Source organism: Passer domesticus, chromosome 1 (assembly GCF_036417665.1).
Source record: "Passer domesticus isolate bPasDom1 chromosome 1, bPasDom1.hap1, whole genome shotgun sequence".
Taxonomy (NCBI): Eukaryota; Metazoa; Chordata; class Aves; order Passeriformes; family Passeridae; genus Passer; species Passer domesticus.
In genome coordinates this window covers 130,509,198-130,519,574 of record NC_087474.1, presented here as the reverse complement: position 1 = coordinate 130,519,574, position 10,377 = coordinate 130,509,198, and the positions used below count along the sequence as shown (strand labels likewise).

At 37.5% G+C, this 10,377-nt stretch overlaps 1 long non-coding RNA gene across 1 annotated transcript in view; it reads left to right on the top strand.

Moving 5' to 3' along the window:
• LOC135281087 (uncharacterized) overlaps nt 1–10,377 on the top strand; it is a 74,780-nt gene that overhangs the window by 16,728 nt on the left and 47,675 nt on the right. The window lies entirely within an intron of this gene.

Here is a 10,377-nt window from a genome sequence, read left to right as displayed (position 1 = left end):
TGTTTGTTCATCAGGTGAGGCAGACTCTATCAGAGAGCAGCACCCTCTAATACTGGCAGGATCATTCATCTAAGCAAGAGATAAAGCTGCCAGAATAATATATTTTTATAATCAAAAGGAGTCTAAATTTTCATATTCATTCAGAATTTTCACAGGATCACAGAATGGGTAAGACTGAAAGAGACCACAGTGGTTCTTCTGGTCCGGCCTCCCTGCTTCAAGCGAGGCCATCCTGGAGCACGTGGCACAGGATTGGTATCCAGGTCATTCTTGAAGGACACTCCACAGCCTCTCTGGGCAGCCTGTTCCAGTGCTTTGTCACCTGCACAGTAAAGAGTTTTTTCTCATTTCCAGGTGGAACTTCCCCTGCATCAGTTTCGGCCCATTGTTTCTTGCTCTATTGCTCAGCACCACCAAGAAGAGCCCGGATCCATCCTCTTTGCTCCTGCCCTTTAGACACATTGATGAAATGGTGAGGTCCTATGACCTCTGCCAGGTTAAAGATATGGGAACTTACTGAGTCCGCACTTTATTTCAGTATTCATTTGTCCTTCTGTAATATATTTTATTGCTTTAATGTTCTTTCCAAATACTCACAGGTTGCTATTGTTCACGCAGCTAGACATGAGTGATCCCAGGGCATCGTTACCAAAATCCCTCTGTGCCTCAGTTTCTTTACCTTTACCTCAACATTCCCAAGCTGACAAAATATGAGTATCATGATGTCATACAAATCACCTCTTGCCAGCAGACACAGAATGTAAGAACTTTGGAGGACAAGTAGGCAGAAAAAACCAGACTAAATCCAAACCAAGCCCCCAACCCTTTCAATGTGTAGAGTTGTCACACCTTTCCTGAAAAACAGTGAATGGCATGGCATGTTCACAGCTGAACCCCTTGATTTTTATTTTATATTATTCACTTTTAAATCATTTTCTTGCAGCTTCTTTACAAGCAGTCCGTGCTTCATTGTGGCCCATTAAAAGCATCCATTTTCTCCGAAAGTCAGCACACTCTTGAGGCCCACTGTGCAAGTAGCATCATTTGCTTCTGTATTTTTTCCAAGATGCTCCACTACTCAGTTTCCCTGCTCTGCACGGGATACCTAGAGCTCTCCTTACATTTGAAGGGCTCTAAACCACTGGCAGTAAGGGCCAGGGTTTGACTAGCAAACACTCCAGCCCTGCTGCCAGAGAGGCAACCTGACACTGTTTCCTCCTGCTAGAGGAGGTGAAAGAAAAGCAAGATCTGAAAACAAAGGAGGTATTAATGGAGAATAGTCTGCAGATGGGCTGGGCTATACTGTTTCTGCTTAACCATAGCATATCCAAAGATTAATCTTAAAGGAGCAGTATGAAAAATTTTATTGCACAAATAATTTAATTTGTTCCAAAAACTCTTGTATAGGCTCTGCATGGTAGAGAGAATAATTGCAATTTTGTGCACATTCTTGCAAAAATGCTTATTACCATATGGACTAAAAATTAAAAAAAGAAAACAGTAGTGAAAATATTTACTTGAAATTGAAGCTTGCAAGTTTTCCTGTGGCTGCTAATGGGACAGTTCACAGATCTTACTTCACAGATCGTAATTCAGTGTATCAATATATATTTGCAGAACCGTGGCTCTACATAAGCGACAGAGGGAAAGGATCCATCTACCAGAATGATTTACTTCAATATTTGTATCTATTCTAGTTTTTCTCTCCTGAAAATGCAAATACCTTTTTTTCCACCCAAAAAAACCCAGAAAGGAGCATAATTATTTCACTAAATTCACGTTAACTGTACCGGGTAAATTAAGCAGAAAACATAAAGGCCAAACACTGTACACAGTAATTAAGCTCAATATTACAGGGCTGTACTGTAATAATTACAGCCAGCATTCCATGCACACTCTGATAATTCACTTAAACTGCTTTCAGAACATGCCAAGAAATTCTCCTTTACCCAGAGAGAAAAAAAAATATTTTTAAATAAGTCAGAGAAAGAAAAGCAAATTTGTACTTTTCATTTTGAAAACTATGATTTTTCTTTTTCCTATCTTGTTTCATGTAGGAAAAAAAAAACAAACAAACAAAAAAAAAAAAAAAGCCACAACAAACTGAAAAACACCTAAATATAAATAGAGCATTTGCTGTTGTCTTTCTACTAAAGCTTTTAAATTTAAGGAATAATAGATGCCTGTCTAGACAACCCTAAAATTGTTTTAGTTACTGATGTATGGATGACTGATAAATGTCATCTTTTCTGCCTGCAGTGCATTTTCCATCCAGTCTAGTGACATTTGTCTATAGCTGACCTGAGTCTGCATTTTTCATTTGCATTAAGCATTTAAATTTTACAACTCCGGAGCTTCAGGATTCACTGTTTACCAGAAAATACAATACCATTCCCTCCTCCCCCCTCCACCCCAAAGGAGAGATGCTTTCTTTGCTTGTCACATGGCCATTTTTAATTAAACCAGCAGGGAAGATTCTAATCAGACAAAGGCAATGGAATTTGCTTCATACCTTTCCAAGTGAAATAATTATTAATTCCCTAGTTTCACATTTCTCATACAGATAAAATGAAACATGCAGCTTGGACAATGAAAGGAGGTTTCTATTTAAATATGGACACGTCTTTTGAAACAATGCAAAAGACAGTTAAGTATTTCATGGTAAATGACAAAAACATGGAGATGTGGAAATTAATAGGTTTACCAATTACTTTTAAAATATGCTTTATGCTATTAATGTCTTCAGGCATGTAATTGCAAGATGGTAGAATTACCTCACAGACAGATATCCATTACAAGACACATCACTGCGTTTTTACACACTTCTACTGAGAAATGTCTGTTGCTGCCTACTTTGCAATACAGAAGATTCTGGTATTTTACTCTGTGAATTGTATTCTTCAAGCCACCATTGCTCAAACAAGGCATGATTTTTGAAATACATTACCTCAAAAGACTCAATGGAAAATCTTTGCAATCTATAAGTGGTCTCCTGATTTTGATGATGGCTTGCTTTCCAATGGCCATGCAAATCCCAAACTGCATCAAGTGTTTGCTGTTCACAGATACTGCAGGCTTTTTAAAGATTTGAACTTCTTAAAAACTCATCAAAATAAAATTCCATGAAAATTATTGCTTTCTATTAACATGTTTGCCAACAAAGCCTGAATCTTTTCATTATCAATATTCAATATTATTTTTTTAATTTCAGATTTTTCCTACCAGCACTTTTGCAACTGTAGCCAAGGCAAGAGCTGGGGGAGATGCTTTGCTTTTTTGTTGAACTGACAACAAAATGGCTTGACTGGGAGGCCTAAACCAGGGTGTCCACCTTTGCATACATGAATAGTGCCATTAAGGCCAATGGATTTGCATACATCCTATTAAGGGTGCACATAAGCAGTCTACAATAGACTTTTTGTTCTACTGATTAAGTTACATCAGGGAATCTGCCCTACAACAAAACCCTTGGGCAAATATTTTCCCCTGCTGACTGGTACCAGCACATTTCCTCGCAGCTTTGGGAAAGTCTCACTCCTATATACCATTTTTTTCAACAGCTTTCTGAAAAGGTTTCTCTATAGTATAAGCCTGGCAGAATTTTCAGATGAGACAGAGAAGGGCACATACTTTTTCTATGCCTACCCTACGTGTGGCAGAAGTGCATCAATGCAAGACAGAAGCAGGGGTTTGCACCTGCCCCTGTGTTAGCTAAATCTCACCCTACCTGATCCAAGACTCCCTGTAGTTCCCTTGGTCTCGGCAATTTTTCTCTTGGCATTTTTCTATCAGGGCATACTTCATTTGCTCCCATTCTGCAGAGCTGGCTGTAATATTTTTCACCTCTCTAGCAAAAACCAGCACAGAAAAGCATCAACTATCAAGCACCCCCAGCAGTCACAGCTACAGTGAGAACAAGAGTTCGGGCACATTTGGTTTTTTAACCACTGCTGTTAAAAGTGCAGCTAGATCCTAGAAAGCAGAACTGAGTAGAAATGGTTGCTGGGCTTTTTAACAAGCATAGGAGATGCAATTTTAAAATGGGGCTTTTCACCATGTCTAGGCAGATATCTCCAGCTCCAAAAAACTAACCCAAGAGTTCTTTTTAAATACTATCAAGAAAGCATATGCTCTGAGCGCAGAGGAAGTTGTAACAAAAGGAAAACAGAAAACAGTTAACCTCCACCTTGTCTATAAATCAGAGCAACAGATGTAAAAGTAAGTGTACATTTGGAACCCACTGACCCAGAACACCAGTGCTGAACTTCTGTTTTCTCTCCTCTCCAATATGACTCCATCCTGTGATTTTTGCTCACAAGGCAGAGAAGACAGAGTAGTTTTGTTCTTTTGCAAAATTCACTGAGAAACATTTCTGCCTTGTCTTCTAAAGCATCTTTTTTCCTCAAGAGAGTTGAGGAATGGTGTCATCATAGGACAACATCCAGTATTCAGACAATTTAAGCCACATGGTGTTCTTAAATGCAGGAATCCGGTACTGCCAGACCTGAAGGATAAAAAAGCCGACAATAATGTAAAATCACTCTAGGATTGGCCTAAGTGCTCTCTCATCAACATTCAGCAGCAGTTCAAAAGCAAATAGGAGCAAGAAAACACCCCACAGACACATGAGACAGAAAAAAGATAAAAGGTGTCCTGACTGAAGAAAAATGTGTTATTTCTTAACTGAGCTGTGGATTAAGCAGAGGAAAGGGGCTCTGACATGGCCTGCAGCTCTTTGTTTATACGAACATTCTTCCAGTGATCTGAACCAACATCAGGTGAGAGCACATCACTACTCCTCATCTACTTTCAGCACTCTGGCTCCCATGCAAGAGAGAGGTACTAGGTACAAAATTGTCCGAAAAGGCTACAAAAAAAGATTTATTTCAATGCCTCATGCAGAATCTTCAAATCCCATGCTAGCAAACACATGAGAGTTTTTCAGGCTCACATGTGCTGTACATCAAGGTCCCAATCCTGCAGTCAAGCCCCTGTGAGCAGCCCTTTGTGGTCCATCCCAACTTTAGGAACACAGAGACCTATGGAAATCTGAAAAGGGTAGCAAGAAGGGTTCCGACAATGATTTGGCAGCTAAAGCAGGAAGTCTGCAAAAAAAATAATAACAAGATATAAAATATTTGCAAAATTATATAATTATATACTTAGGTACCTCTATATATATATATATATAGCTATATAAATATATATATATATGCATTTAATATTTATATAAAAACAAAATGAAAATTGGAAAAGCTCTTAAAAGCCTTCATTTATTTCCTTTCTTTAGGAAAGTTTTCTCAAAATTCTATATTGTTTTTAAAGGACTAAAGAGCCATTTTTCTTTGTGAGGTTGGTACACTATATTGCAAATTAAACTCTTTACTTTTCACAAAAAGTGTAAAAATTTTCTTTCTGTGAAATAAAAATTCTTCCTTCATAAAAGCAGAGCCTTATCAGAAGATTTTGGTCTTAAAATCCAGTTTATATAGGGAGGAGTAAAAGAACAGTGGTGTTAAAATGAAAGTGAAAGCAACTGCATTGCTTTACGGATCTGGTTTTATATCACTTCCACAGGCTGAAAATATTTTTTCTGAAAATGCTTTTGTTACACCAATGCAATAGTGATCTGAATTTGACCCTTCAAGCTTTTTCAGGAGAAAATTAATAAATGTGTGTTCTCCAGCAAAGGGAAAGGTTATTCTCTCTCCTTGGGCCTTTTTGTTGTTGTTCTGACAGCTGAAAAAGGCAATTATTAGAACTGTCCTCTATATGTAAATTTCTGTTTATCATTTTTATTTGTTTACTTGTCTATTTTTAAGCTACCATTCTATCTCACTTGCCTTTATCAATAGGGTTTTCTTGACATCTTCAGGGAGATTCTTCATTAATTTCTACATACTATGTATTTAAGTATATATTTTTATATATAAGGTGGTATTCAAATACAGAAATAATTCCATGCTATACTGGATAAGATGGAATCCACCAAGTATTTACCTGGGAGAGATAGGAAGCTAGACAGATGGATATTTGGAAGTGACATTAAAGGAAGGACAAGGTTGAAAATTGCTTGATCAATACAGTACAGCAATGCAGAGAAGAACTGAAAAAGTCTATATCCTATAGGAATAAGGATAAATATGGGTCAATGATGAGAATTCAATTGCCATAATAAAAGAGGTGCAAATGAGAAAGCATAACTTTCATGCATGGGCAATAATTGACTTTATATCCAATGGCTAGTGCTTGAAATAAAAAACAAAGCTATAAAACCAGAAAAATATCATGAAAATAATAATGAACAGTTGAGCCCTACTGTGTGCAACTGCTTTGTGTGCCCATTTTGCATCTGCAAATTCCTGCCTGTGCCCAACCCCATCTCTGGAGCTGCTCCACACAGCCTTTATAACCTGTTTCTAACAACACTAATATTTAGTAGACATCTGCACTCAACTATTGCTAATTTTCAGATGTCTTCAAGGGCTATGGAAGTCACCTGGACTAAATGTTCTCTGTTTGCAGATAGGGAAACTGAGACCTACAGAGAGCATAATTTGCATATGGTCCCCTGGGAGCTCAGGAAAGGTCACTGCCTGAGCCTCCTTAAGAGTGGAGAATATTCAAGCTGTCTCTCTTGAGAAAAGCCCAGTCCCTATCCCCACATGGGAAGATTATAGAAGGGTTTTCTGCCATGAAACAGAAAATAGCTCAAAACAATTCTTGCCAGGCAGGGAGGCACAATGCCTCTTGGTTCTGGGGAGTGGAGGGCTGCCCCGCAAGCTGCAAAGTTTCACATAACATTTGTTCACTTCTAGATATCCTCACCCTTCCCTGGGTTACCCCACTGTTTGGCTTCTACATTGAACCCCAGCATTAGCTGTGACCTGTAGCAAAATCCTTCACACCACATGGTCTCTACCGGAGAAGCCTAGCTAGAAAGAACACTTCCTCTACACCTTTTAACTCCTGGCTCCAGACACTGTTCTTTCTCTCAGAGAAATTTCTTTGCATCTCTCTTGCTCAACTGCACAACTGTAAAACATCTCTGTCTTCATAAGTGTTTCTTTCTTGCCATCGTAGGAATCAGATGTATAAAACATGAGGCTTCCTTCTCAGCATGGGAGTCTGTTGGTACAGACTCCATTACAATATAGCATCAATAACAACCCTTTTCATGTTCATCATATCAAATTCAGACCTTTATAACTTCCTGACGTATATATTTAGCAGTCTGAATTTACCTGAGTGTTGATTCTTCCTAAAATAAAATTATTTAATCTGTAAAAGTTTTCCAGATACCTCTAAGAGTTAGCTGAAAGCAACATAGAAAGAAAAAAAAAAAAAAAGGGCCCCCTAAATTTTAATTTTGGAGATATTGAGAAACAAATATATCTTGAAAATAGCAGAATTTTGGCCTAAGTGAGGAGCTGTGCATAAATTAGTCTTATTACTGGAGATTAAAAGAATAAAAATAAAAATATTTTTTAGCTTTTTAAACTGATCGTGACTGTGTGGAAGGGGAAGGCATGCATTTAAACAAGCCTATAATGTTAAAAATTTTCACACTAACAAGCTTTCCATGTATTTATGGAAATAAATATTGTCTTTTATAAAAGACAATACAGCATTCCATCTTGAACGGGGCTCACCAATCTCATGTAAGATCATGACAGTATATTTTTTTCCTTATGATGGACCTCCTCCTTTCCAAATGGTGTAGTTAAGTCCTCTACAGAGTTGTAAGACGTAATTCTTATGTGAAACTATTTGAAGTTCCTAATTTCAAAAATCTTGATGAGATGAAAGACATTAAAGAAATGAAACATTGTAAAGGTTGTTTGCAGGTTTCCAGTAGGTCAGTTGGGAAAAAGTTATGAAACTGCTTTCTTGAGGTCATTCTCAGTTGTCTTTTACACTGTATTGTCACACCTGCTTCTTGACAAAAAGCAAGAGGCATATAAGTGCCATCAAGTTGAGTTCAAAAATATTTACAATTATTTTGCACTGGAGTATACAGCTAGAGGAAATTCAGTACAACTGGAAACAAGTCCCCTGTCTCTATCTGCAAGAGCCCTCAGCAAGGTGTGTGTTACATGAGACCCTTGTTTATTTGGGACACAATGTAAAAAGCAAGGACAAAAGTCAAGTGGCTCTAGTCAACTGGAAAATAGGATTACCTGATAAAACTATTTTTTTTTTTGGTCATTGTTTTCACAGTCCTCTGTTTCCTATTTGAAACAAGGTGGCAGCAGTTGCTCATGGCTTTAGTTTCTGCTTGAACTGTTTCTGCCTGCTAGTAGCATGTTACAGTTTGTAACAGTCCAGAAAACTCAAAAGTCTAGTTATGGGTGACTCCCCAGTCTTTCATGTTTTAGTTTCTTGAGCAATACGTACTCTGTTCTGTTGTGTTGGGGGGGCTTTCTTTCTGATGTTGTTTCTTTCATTGTTTTCATATGGGACAATACCAGTCTTGTTTCTTCCTTCTCACTTTAACACGACACTTTTGTGTTATCTACTATCACCTCCCCAGAATACTAGAAAGTGAAGTCTCGCACCCAGCAGAGGACTGTGCTGCCTTGGCAGCAGAGTCAGTGGGAAATTTTATACTGGCTCCATCAAGGTCTGGATCCCACATCTTAACCAATCTTGCATTTTATCTCTGTCTAGGTTCATAAATATCCTTGACAGCATTGCATGGTAGCGAGCAAAGCCATCAAATAGCATCTAAAAGTAGTAAGATTTGATTCTATTTCGTTCTGTGAAAACTATGCACCCTTCTTACAACTCAAATGCGAGTTAATGTCACTTCACGGAAAGAGAAGGAAACCAGATCATTCGAATTACATGATTGCTGATGGATTAATTTGTGACAGAAGAAAGTGAAAGTAAGGTGGTGACAAGGGGATTAGTTAACAAGATGCGGTAAGAATGCTAGGAGAGCTGCACTTGCTTTACAAATACACTAGACTTTTTGAAGATATTGCCAGCATGACAGATAAAGGGAGTGTAGCTGCATTATATATTTAAATTTTCCAAAGGCATTGGAAAAGATACTGCACAAATGGCTTATTTTGAAAATAAAAGCCCATGTGACGAGAGAAAGCTGCAAAATGAATTAAAATGTAAGAAGAAAGGAGGGGGAGGAAAGGAATAATGAATATAATGCACTTAAAATGGAAGGTATTCTCCTGAGAAGTATCACAGAGCTGTGCAGGCTTAAACGAGGGTATCTGAACCTTGTTATTTAATCTGTATAATGCTTTGCTTATAGACTCTTATTTGACTGAATTGATAGAAATACTTTATGGGATGCAGATGTAATTTTTTTACCTTATTTATAGTATTTATATTATATTCAAAGTACAAAGCTTCTTCTTTGATATCACAGAGATGGAAGGAGAGGTTAGCAATAGCTTTTTCATTACAAAGCCCACATGCTTAATTGTTATAGAAATCCTTTCCCACTTCTCACATGGAAATTATTTTTCTGTAGTACCTCTGCTATGGTTCTTCTTACACTGAACACCTGAAACCTCTAGAAAAGAAGTACCCAGTGGAGTCTGTAACTCAGAGATGTTTATTTTCAAATAGTTTCTGCCTTTGTAAATCACTGGCTCACTGCCTTCATGAGCTACTGTGTAATTAGATATCCATGTACAGATTTTAGGTGGTCCCATTACCTGCAATTTTATGATTACAGTCATAGAATGTGAGAAGCACCAATATCCCATTCTTTATGGACAAGGGAAAAAAGACAAACTTAAATGTTTGTCCTGTTAAAACTAACAACATGAGGTATTGCAAAATTTAAGACATCACATATTCAAATCCCCAGTCATTAACCCACCTTGAGGCTCATGTTTGTCCTTTTGCAAAGAAAATGACAGAAAGCATAGAGTAAGTTCAGGTCTAAGGTATTCACACAGAGGTAAGCCTGCATTCAAGTTTTGCCACTGCTGGAACTAGACCAAGGATTTTCCTCATAGTACTGCCAGTTCCCATGTGAATACCTTAATTGCAAAACACTTGAAGTGTAAATTTATCTTATTGGTGTTACTCTGTGTTTTATAAATTATGTAGTAAGAAAAAAGGGAGTATCTCTTTCTTCTAGCCGTATTCATCTATCATATGGATGTACTTGTGTTAGATCACTGCCATGACAAAGGCAGAACAGGGATCTGAATCCAGTTTTTCCCACCCTATTATATTCTTAATATAAGGAATATTGCTAATATAATGAATATTAGCACTTATTTCATCTTGTGTTGATACAAATTTAAAAAAAATAATTATTTGCAAGAGATCTGTGTTTCAGATATGTGCTTCATTAACCCCAGTTCTAAACAATGTGTCTCTTCTGAGTGTCCATCTGTC